We start from the raw sequence: 9,505 nt of genomic DNA, 5'->3' as shown, positions 1-9,505 counted from the left end.
CGTGTCTCTGTGTCTCTGTGTCTCTCTCACTACCTCTCTCTCTCTCTCTCTCCGTGTCTCTGTGTCTCTGTGTCTCTGTGTCTCTGTGTCTCTCTCACTACCTCTCTCTCTCTGTGTCTTTGTGTCTCTCTCTCTCTCACTATCTCTCTCTCTCTCTCTCTCTCTCTCTCTCTCTCTCTCTCTCTCTCTCTCTCTCTCTCTCTCTCTCTCTGTGTCTCTCTCTCACTACCTCTCTCTGTCTCTCTCTCTCTGCCTGTCTCTCTCACTCTTTTCTCTCTCTCTCTCTCTCTCTCTCTCTCTCTCTCTCTCTCTCTCTGTACAACGTACACACATTCAAACTTGCACACACACACACACACACACACACACACACACACACACACACACACACACACACACAATGTGTGTAAAAAGTATAAACCGGGGCATCAATTTATATATATATATAAAAAAAAAAAACGAAGATTCTGTCCAACATGTCAATTCTGATCTCTGATGACTTTCTCCAGCCTCTGGGGGTCAATCAAGCTACTTATCAAATCCAATTCTCCTGTAGATATCGAACTCTTCTCAAGATTATTGAACCGGGTCTTATCTGTGAGTGACAAACCTCAGGCTGTCGCCGCGCGCATCACTTTCTCCACTTCTCCAATTCATTGAATACGTCACGATCGGGCTTCATGTTTTGCATTTGTACGCGGAAGGGGGATGCAGTTTTCCCTCGAAATTAAGTTAGATCTTTATTTTCCCACACAGAGGGAAATTCACATTTAGCTTCACCCAAGCTGCTGGCTCCTCAGATGGTCACGACTAAGGGGAGCTGTTAGAGACGTCTTGCATAGGGACTCGTTGCCCTGAAACTGGGAGGTCGGGGTTCAATCCCCGGCCGGGTCATATCAAAGATGGGACCCAATGCCTCCCTGCTTGGCACTCGGCATCAATGGGTTGGATTGGGGGGTCAAATCAACTAATCAAATGATTCCCGAGCCTCGGCACGGCTGAGGCTCACCGCTCCAAGAGATGGAGACGGAGAACAAATATCGCTGCGGTAACGTGTGTGACAAATCGTACGACTTTGACTTTGACACGTATACTGGGTGGAACCAATGACCTTCTGATTACCAGATACCTCTCTTCCCTAAACATTTGTCCATTATGGGGATCGAAGCCACTAGCCAGGCAGGGCCAGGCTATAGCGTGGATTCACTGACCCGTCAGTTAATCCACGCTATGAGTCTGGACCTGCCTGGCTATACGAAGCCACTAGCCAGGCAGGTCCAGACTCATAGCGTGGATTCACTGACCCGTCAGTTATCCACGCTATGAGTCTGGACCTGCCTGGCTATACGAAGCCACACCCTTGGCGTTGTTAGCGTCACACTCTCACCAACTGAGCAGTTTCGGCAGACTTTCAGATTTGGATTCAGTCGGCGTATACGACGTTTGAGCACTCGGCAATCAGTTTCCACATTTCCTACAAAATATACACTCATCATAAACAATTCACAGTAACACCGGAGCCATGCGCATAACGATATTTATTCTTTATGAAGTCCAACACTGAACTCATCCTTGATTACTAATCCAGCATTCTGTGTCGTCCTTGGGTGCTACAGTCCGTCAGTGTGTCTGTCTGTGATTGGTCCTGTCATGTCAGCCAATGAATGACCTCCGTGGAGGGCATTGGGGTTATTACCAAATCCAAATCCACCGCTGGCTCGTTAGAGCGGCCTTGGAGAATGGCCAGCGGACAGGAGGGAGACTGACCCTCACACACACGTGCGCACACACACACACACACACACACACACACACACACACACACACACACACACACACACACACACACACACAAACACAAACAGACAAAGCCAGTGTTACTTTAACTCATTTGTACACTCTGACAGATACATGCTGTAGATATGGACACATGACAAGACACAAGGATATGTATGTATTTAGGTTCTCACACAGACACAAAATATACAGTGTATACATTATACAGTGTTTGCACGTACGCACACACACACAGAGGCAGAGTGACATGTGCCACACAAGCTAGTCCCCATCCATGCACATTGCACACACTTGCATATGCGCACACGCACGCCAGTGTGTCAGTCAGTCAGTCAGTCAGTCAGTCAGTCAGTCAGTCACTCACTCACTGATAGATCTTACATTTAAAACATTTGATACCCCATTCACCCTCTCCCCTCATGCTCTCTCGTACTCTCTCTCTCACTCTCTCTCTCCCTCTCTCTCTCTCTCACACACACACACACACACACACACACACACACACACACACACACACACACACACACACACACACACACACACACACACACACACGCAAACAATTCCAAAGTGTTTACAGACGACAAACCCTGGTATGTGATTTATGGTGAGCCGGGCCGTATCACTGCATTTTAGCGGCCTATTAAGAGATGCAGGATTTATGGGCGCGCCGCCCCTAGCCCCTTAAAACCAGCAAATAAATTAGCCTGTCGCTGAGGTGGAGCTACGGCTGGCTTCGTCTGTATGCAAGTGTGTGTTGGTGGATTCAGTGTGTGTGGTTTTGGTTGTGGCGGGGTGTGTACACAGCGCGAGTGTGTGGTTTGGTGGAGTTGATATGTGCTTTTAAAGGGGTAGTGTGGGGGGGGGGGGGGGGGTTCTGTGTGTGTGTGTGTGTGTGTGTGTGTGTGTGTGTGTGTGTGTGTGTGTGTGTGTGTGGTTGCTATGTGTGTTCTAAGGGTCGGGGGGGTTAAGAGTCTGTGTGTGTGTGTGTGTGTGTGTGTGTGTGTGTGTGTGTGTGTGTGTGTGTGTGTGTGTGTGTGTGTGTGTGTGTGGGTGTGTGTGTGTGTGTGTGTGTGTGTGTGTGTGTGTGTGTGTGTGTGTGTGTGTGTGTGTGTGCGTGTGTGTGCGTGTGTGTGTGAGACTGTGCATGTGGTTGTTTGAGTTGATATATGTGTACTAAAGGGGTAGAGGGTTCAGTGCGTGCGTGTGCGTGTGCATTAAAGGTGGGGGTGTGTAGGTTATTGGTGACCCGTCATGCAAATCCCAGCCATCAGCGGTCACTGTAAAACAGCTAATGTTGTGATGAATTCATGGAGCCGCGTCTCGTTGGGCCCCGCCCCCGCCTGTTGTCTGAAAACCATGCTCTGCTCAGGGCCGTAAATCAACCCCTCTGTCTCTGTGGTGTTAGCATCCACAATGATACAACACGCACGCACGCAACGCAACGCACGCACGCGCATCGTCTCTGTCGGACGGAGATGTACTGTATGTCCAAAACTTTCAAAGTAGTGAAAATTGCTAATCTCCAAGCTCACAATTTGCTATTTTCACTCTATACTTTTGTGCGACACTCTTGTGTGATGAAGTCTATAGGAGGGCATTTGTTTGGGAACGAAAACATAACACTTATATATGGAGAACGAAATAAATATGGAGATAAGGATTCTGCCCGACAGTTACGATGTGCACCTGAATTATAGTTTATTCATGTATGGATTGTGTGCACGTGTGTATTAGTGTATTCATGTATTCATGTGTGCACGTGTGTATTATAGTGTATTCATGCATGGATGTGCTGTGCACGTGTGCACGCATTCCATTCACCCTCTCCTGCATTTTACGCATTATGTACACGTACTTGCACCTGTAAAAAAAAACACATAAGTTAGGGGCGTCTTGTAATGTTTGTGTAAAGTGCTCTAAACAAACGTTTAAAGTCCATAGACTTGCCCCCCTTACCTTACCATACCTACCACCTTTTTTATATAGCACATTTAAATAACAACAAAGTTGTACCAAAGTGCTTTACAGTAAAACATTACCAGTGAGGCTCTGCATCGTTGAAGCACTCGGCCCTAGTGGTTGGGGCGTGAACTGCAGGCGGACCCGTGGATTCATGACCGGGAAACCCTGTGCAGCTGGGCTTTAACATTGAGTGCTCGGTTGCACTTCCGCATTTTACCACCAAAATTTGGTGGTCAAATGTGGAAGTAGAGCGTTTTTCCGGGTGCTTCAAAACGCCACTGAGCAACTTCCACTGACATGAATAGGGGGGGGGGGGGGGGGGGGGGGCTGTCGCTCCGGTTCAGTCTCTATCCTTGTATTACTCTATGGAGCTGCCACTGCAAAAGCCCGGTTCCCTCTGAGCTTCTGCCTGGTTTTTGGCACCACCAGGAGAAGCTGGTCAGCGGACCTAAGGGTCTGTGTGGGAACATATATGGTTTCAGCAATTCAGAGAGATAAATGGGTGCTAAGCCGTTTAGACACTTGACAGATCCGACCAATACGCCCATAATGGTGCATGTGCATATACAGTATATGGCAGCAACCGACTTCAAACTCACAATGAGCTACCTATGATGTGATGCGTTGTGATGCATTTTTTGCTCTTATTTTTTAGACCCTCGCAGGCTAAAATCCTTGATCATGTAGGCTAAAATCCTTGATTATGCAGGCTAAAATCCTTGATCATGCAGGCTAAAATCCTTGATTATGCGATGAAATATGCAGGTTTATATGTGCAGTGTAATTGTGGGAAGTTGCGAAACATGCAGAAAGTTGCGAAAAGTTGTGAAATAGGGTTTTATGTGATTTTGTGTGGTGAAATATGTAGGGTTTTATGTGATTTTGTGTGGTGAAATATAGTCGGGAAGTTGCGAAAATAGGCAGGAAGTTTGCACGATTATGCGCCCTTCTTGAAAAAAAGTTTCACCCCTGCATAATCTGCACCATTTGGCTGATTATGCAGTATAAATTATGCGATCGCTTAATCGCATTTTTCTGGAGGGTCTAATTCTTGTGCATGCAATGCAAGCCTGTGCATGCAATGCTTTGGTCTCTCACATACGCACTGTCAATATGCAGTTGTTGATCTGAGGTGTTGATCACGTTGGTCAAACCTTAACACAAGCTCACGTCCATTAGAACAGAGAGGGGGGGGGGGCTTGGGGGGCATCGATAAATTCGGACCAATGTTCCTCTCAGAGGTCGGGGGGTGTCCAAACTATGAGCCGAGCGCTTTGTTTCCCCCGCTGTCGCTTAATGGCCGAATACTGCCGAGGCAAGCAAGAACGCGCTGCCAGACCCCCATGAAATATTGGGATCCGGGCCGTAACACAGGTGTTATTACACGCTAATATTGCAATTAGATGGGTGGCCAAGTTGCCCAAGTGGGGCAATAAATTGCTGTGGACTGTCAGGACATGCGGGGGGCCTAGGCCTAATTACCCAGAACACACCTCTTCATGTCCCTACCCCTCCCTCCCACCCCTCACTCTGACCATCACCCTCTGGCTTTAATGTTCCGCCTTACATGAAAGTCGTGCCCTCTTCTAGACACACATGCGAGTACACACACACACACACACACACACACACACACACACACACACATGCACACACGCACACACACACACACACGTGCGCACCACCACCACCACCACCACCACCACTACTGCTTATATCGTTTCTCTAAGGCCATTTGCAGCTTTGATGTCATCTGTGGAGAGGTGAATTGGTGAGGAAGATGGAGAGTGGTCTTTGGCACATTTAACCCCCACCTCCCACCCACCTCCCCCCCACCTCCCCCCTCCCCACCGCCCCAGAGCTTTCCATTATGTGTGAACCGTCCTCCAGCTCCCTATGGCGTCCACCGCGGCCATGCAGCTCGGGGAGGCGCTGTGTGCGGGACCCCATCACCCCTAACGATCCTAACGAATGTGAGTGGCTCTTAGCGCCGTCCATCACTCCTGGCTTATAGACCGACGAGGGAGGAGGAGGGCAGGTCAGAGGAACTCCTCGTGTGGGTTTTGTGGAACGTCAAGCTCATATCTATTTCCCTCAAAAGGTTCTCCACACTGGGAGCGGGGACCACCTTGGGGGGAGGTGGGCCAAACGTTGAGAAACAGTGCCCATGAAGAGAGATGGTGAAGTCGTATAGTACTGCCCCGAGCACATGGGATGTGTCCAAAAAACAAATAGAAGTCTGTTCATTTCAAAACGGGGAGATACATGGCAGGACAGGTGTTTGCGTTGGGTTTGTCTGAAATGCAACTGGGGTTTCCACTCCCACCAAGTAGCTCCAAGGGGAGAGCACACATGGTTCACAAGATGCAGCTATACACCACTGAAGGGCTCTTTTGTTAAAAATGGTGCCCTGAATGCAACGGGACCTGCGTGCGTCCTGGAGGTTTGACTCAAGGACTATCCCTGTGGAGGGGTTAAGTCAGTGGGGGGTGGGATGAAGTGAGGTATAGGTAGGTTGGGTGGGACGTGTGTGGTCTTGGGGGGGGTAAGTCAGTGGGGGGTGGGTGTAGGTAGGTGGGGTGGGACGTGTGTGGTCTGGGGGGGGGGGTTATCTGCCCCTCCGGACTCTTCCCAGCAATCGTAGCCTATTGATCGTGGGAGCGAGGCCCATCGGTGCCGACCAGATTAAGAGTATAGATTTACAATAAAAGCAGGACATTACTCGGCAGCCTGGCTAAAATTGAAAGAAGGGAGAGAGAGAGAGAGAGAGAGAGAGAGAGATGGAGAGAGGGGAGGGGGGGGGGGGGGAGTGAGAGAAAAAGATGAGGTCCTGGAAGAGAAGGAGATGAGGAGAGGAGGAGATGAGTCAGGGGGAGTCAGGGGTTGCCTGGAGAGGGTCTTGGGGGAGGCTGCAAGGTTTTATGGGTAATTTGTGGTCAGGTTACATCCAAGGAGAAGGGTGACAGTGGTTACAATGGGGCCAAGTGCTGCTACATGATTTCACGTTTAGTTTTATGTTGGTTATTGAAGGGAGTGTCGATGTATGGACAGGGCTTTAATGCCCATTTTATGACGCTGACATTGCATTGTGGGTAGTGTGTGTGACACCGCCCGTCTTCTGGACTTGTAATGGGGGCGACAGGGTCGAGACGCATGGCGGAGTGAGCGGAAATTTAGTGCGTGTGGCGTGCGTGTGTGCGCGTTCGCGTGCGTGCGCGTGCGCACGTGTGACAGCATTTTGGTTGTGTAAAATATGAATGGAGGTTTGTTGTTTGGAGGCTCCATGCCAGCAGGTGATGTGGTCTTCAGGCTAAATTATTCACCGTCCGGGACACAACCAATAAGCTACAAAAGAGAGCGAGTACGTGACTGAGAGAGAAAGACAGGGACAGAGAGAGAGAGAGAGAGAGAGAGAGAGAGATGTTGTTGAGGGTGTCACATATGCCTCAGAGCTACCTTTTTGCTTAATTTCACCAATCGGAACAAGAGTAGCACAAGAACAATGAGAACATTTACCAGGGTGATGCTGTGTGTGTGTGTGTGTGTGTGTGTGTGTGTGTGTGTGTGTGTGTGTGTGTGTGTGTGTGTGTGTGTGTGTGTGTGCGTGTGCGTGTGCGTGTGCGTGTGTGTGTCTATCTATCTAGGCATCATGCCTGAAGAAGGTCAGTAGACCGAAAGCTTGCTAAATAAATACATTGATTGTGCGCAGATCTGAGTGTGCGGAGCTTCCCTTTAGTTTTCTCATGCTTCTTTAAAGCCGAAGCCAAAGGCTATGTGGATATGTGGGGGTCCTCCTTGGCATGGAAAGGTTTGGGAACCCCTGTATTAGCATGTCTGGCTACAGCCACACCACAGCTGTGGGTGTCACACTAATAGACATGTGTTTGTTTATATGCGTTTCCACGTGTCCAAGGAAGCCAAAGCCGTTCGTTACATTCATCTGTATGAGTGTGTGTATGTATGTAATGTACTGTATGTATAATGCAACCATGTTTGTGTCTTACGAGCGTGTGCGCGCACACACACACACGTGTACTTATGTATTCATGTGTTTTTGTCTGGGTAGTCAGCCAGACGACCTTGAGGCTTTCTCCACTGAGGCTAAGGAGGGAAATATCAACGCTAGTGTTTGTGGTTCGCCCCTCTCTTCTTTCATTGTGGTATCTATTCCACACAACCCCCCCCCCACACACACACACACACACACACACACACACACACACACACACACACACACACACGCACACACACTCGGGGCTCCTACAAATAGAGAAACCACACACAGCCACAGTGGTGATGGTGCCTTTACCCAGGATAACCCGATCGCCTTTTGGTGCACAATTGCAAACCACAAATAACGGTTAGGATTTCTCCATCTTAGGAGAGCAAACACTTTAACGCTGCTCTTCAGAAGCACCGCTCTGACAGAAAAAACGTTGTAATATTAATCTCGGTGCTAAAACGAAAGGGACCCATATTTTTTTCACGGGGGGGACGTCACGACATGCCGGTCCCCGCAGTATAGTCATGCATAGAGAATCCCTCCTCCGGGTGCGTTTCAAATATTTAAATCCCACTATTACCAAGACCCCCGTGTATTCCACGGCCCTGTAGTGTTTTTAACCCATTCAGACCCAAGGACCATCTACAGATGCTCCTGACAGTTTCTATTTCAGTCGTTCTCATACATTTTCATGTCAAGGACCCCCAAAAATATATGTAATTGGCCGCCGACCCCCATCTGAAAATATGTTGTTCCGGGGACTGCCCAGACGCAAAGATTTGAGTTCAAAATGTCCGCTCTGAAAAAATATACCGATATTCAAAGATTTGTGCCACATTTTCATGATTTTTCCAAAAATAGCAGACCTACAAGCTCGTAGCGCGGCACTCAGAGCCGCGCTATGAGCTTGTAGATCTGCTATTTTTCAATAGCTAAAGTATAACATAATGCTTAAAACACCAAAAGGGGTTCCCGCCCAGACTGGATTAATCTGTAAAAAACCAACGGTTCTTGTGAAGGATTGCTCACTCCCAAGGCCGGGCGGTTGGTTCCAAAGTGGCTTTTCATGCCAGTCGTTTCATGCCAGTTGATGATGATGTTGATGATGATTATTATATTGATGATGATGGGAACAGAAGTGGCATGCAAGTGTCACTACGTCCCACAAGTCGCTCGTCCCTTCAGACCAACCCCCCAGTCTATGTTAGTATATGTCTGGGTGGTTCCATTAAGCCCCCTGCCGCGTAGCCAGGGGCCCTGCAGCGGGCCCTCGGGGCTGAGCCAGCGTGATGTGATCTGGGTGGAAATGTTCAGTGGCCCAGGGTGCCTCCACAACCCATTTACCACATAGGAAAAGGAAGTATTTGAGTACACACAACAATGAAGGAAAGGTACCACTCTGTCGCAGCCTCAAGGTTGAGTCCATGTTCGTTTTGCATCCGCCCCTTTTAATGTTGTTTTATTTTACTATAGTACTGGGCTGATGCCTGTGTAGAACGATGCATGGCCGTTGGGAACGCATTGCATATTGGGAAAATGATTATGGTGCAATATGCAGAGGCAGGCTACACGTTATCGTTACACCGACTCTGGCCACAGCTGCTGCCTCAAGCCTTTTTGGGTGTTTGTCCCCCCCCAAACCCCCCCTCCCCTCCCCTCCTCTACCTGTATTTGGATTTTTGGAAGAGTGGGAATAAAAGTGACAGCCATAAGCGCAGCATTCTTCCCAAAGTTGAACAT

Source organism: Electrona antarctica, assembly GCF_951216825.1.
Source record: "Electrona antarctica genome assembly, chromosome: 1".
Classification (NCBI taxonomy): domain Eukaryota; kingdom Metazoa; phylum Chordata; class Actinopteri; order Myctophiformes; family Myctophidae; genus Electrona; species Electrona antarctica.
The sequence above is the reverse complement of the archived record's forward strand: the minus strand, read 5'-3'. Positions refer to the sequence as shown.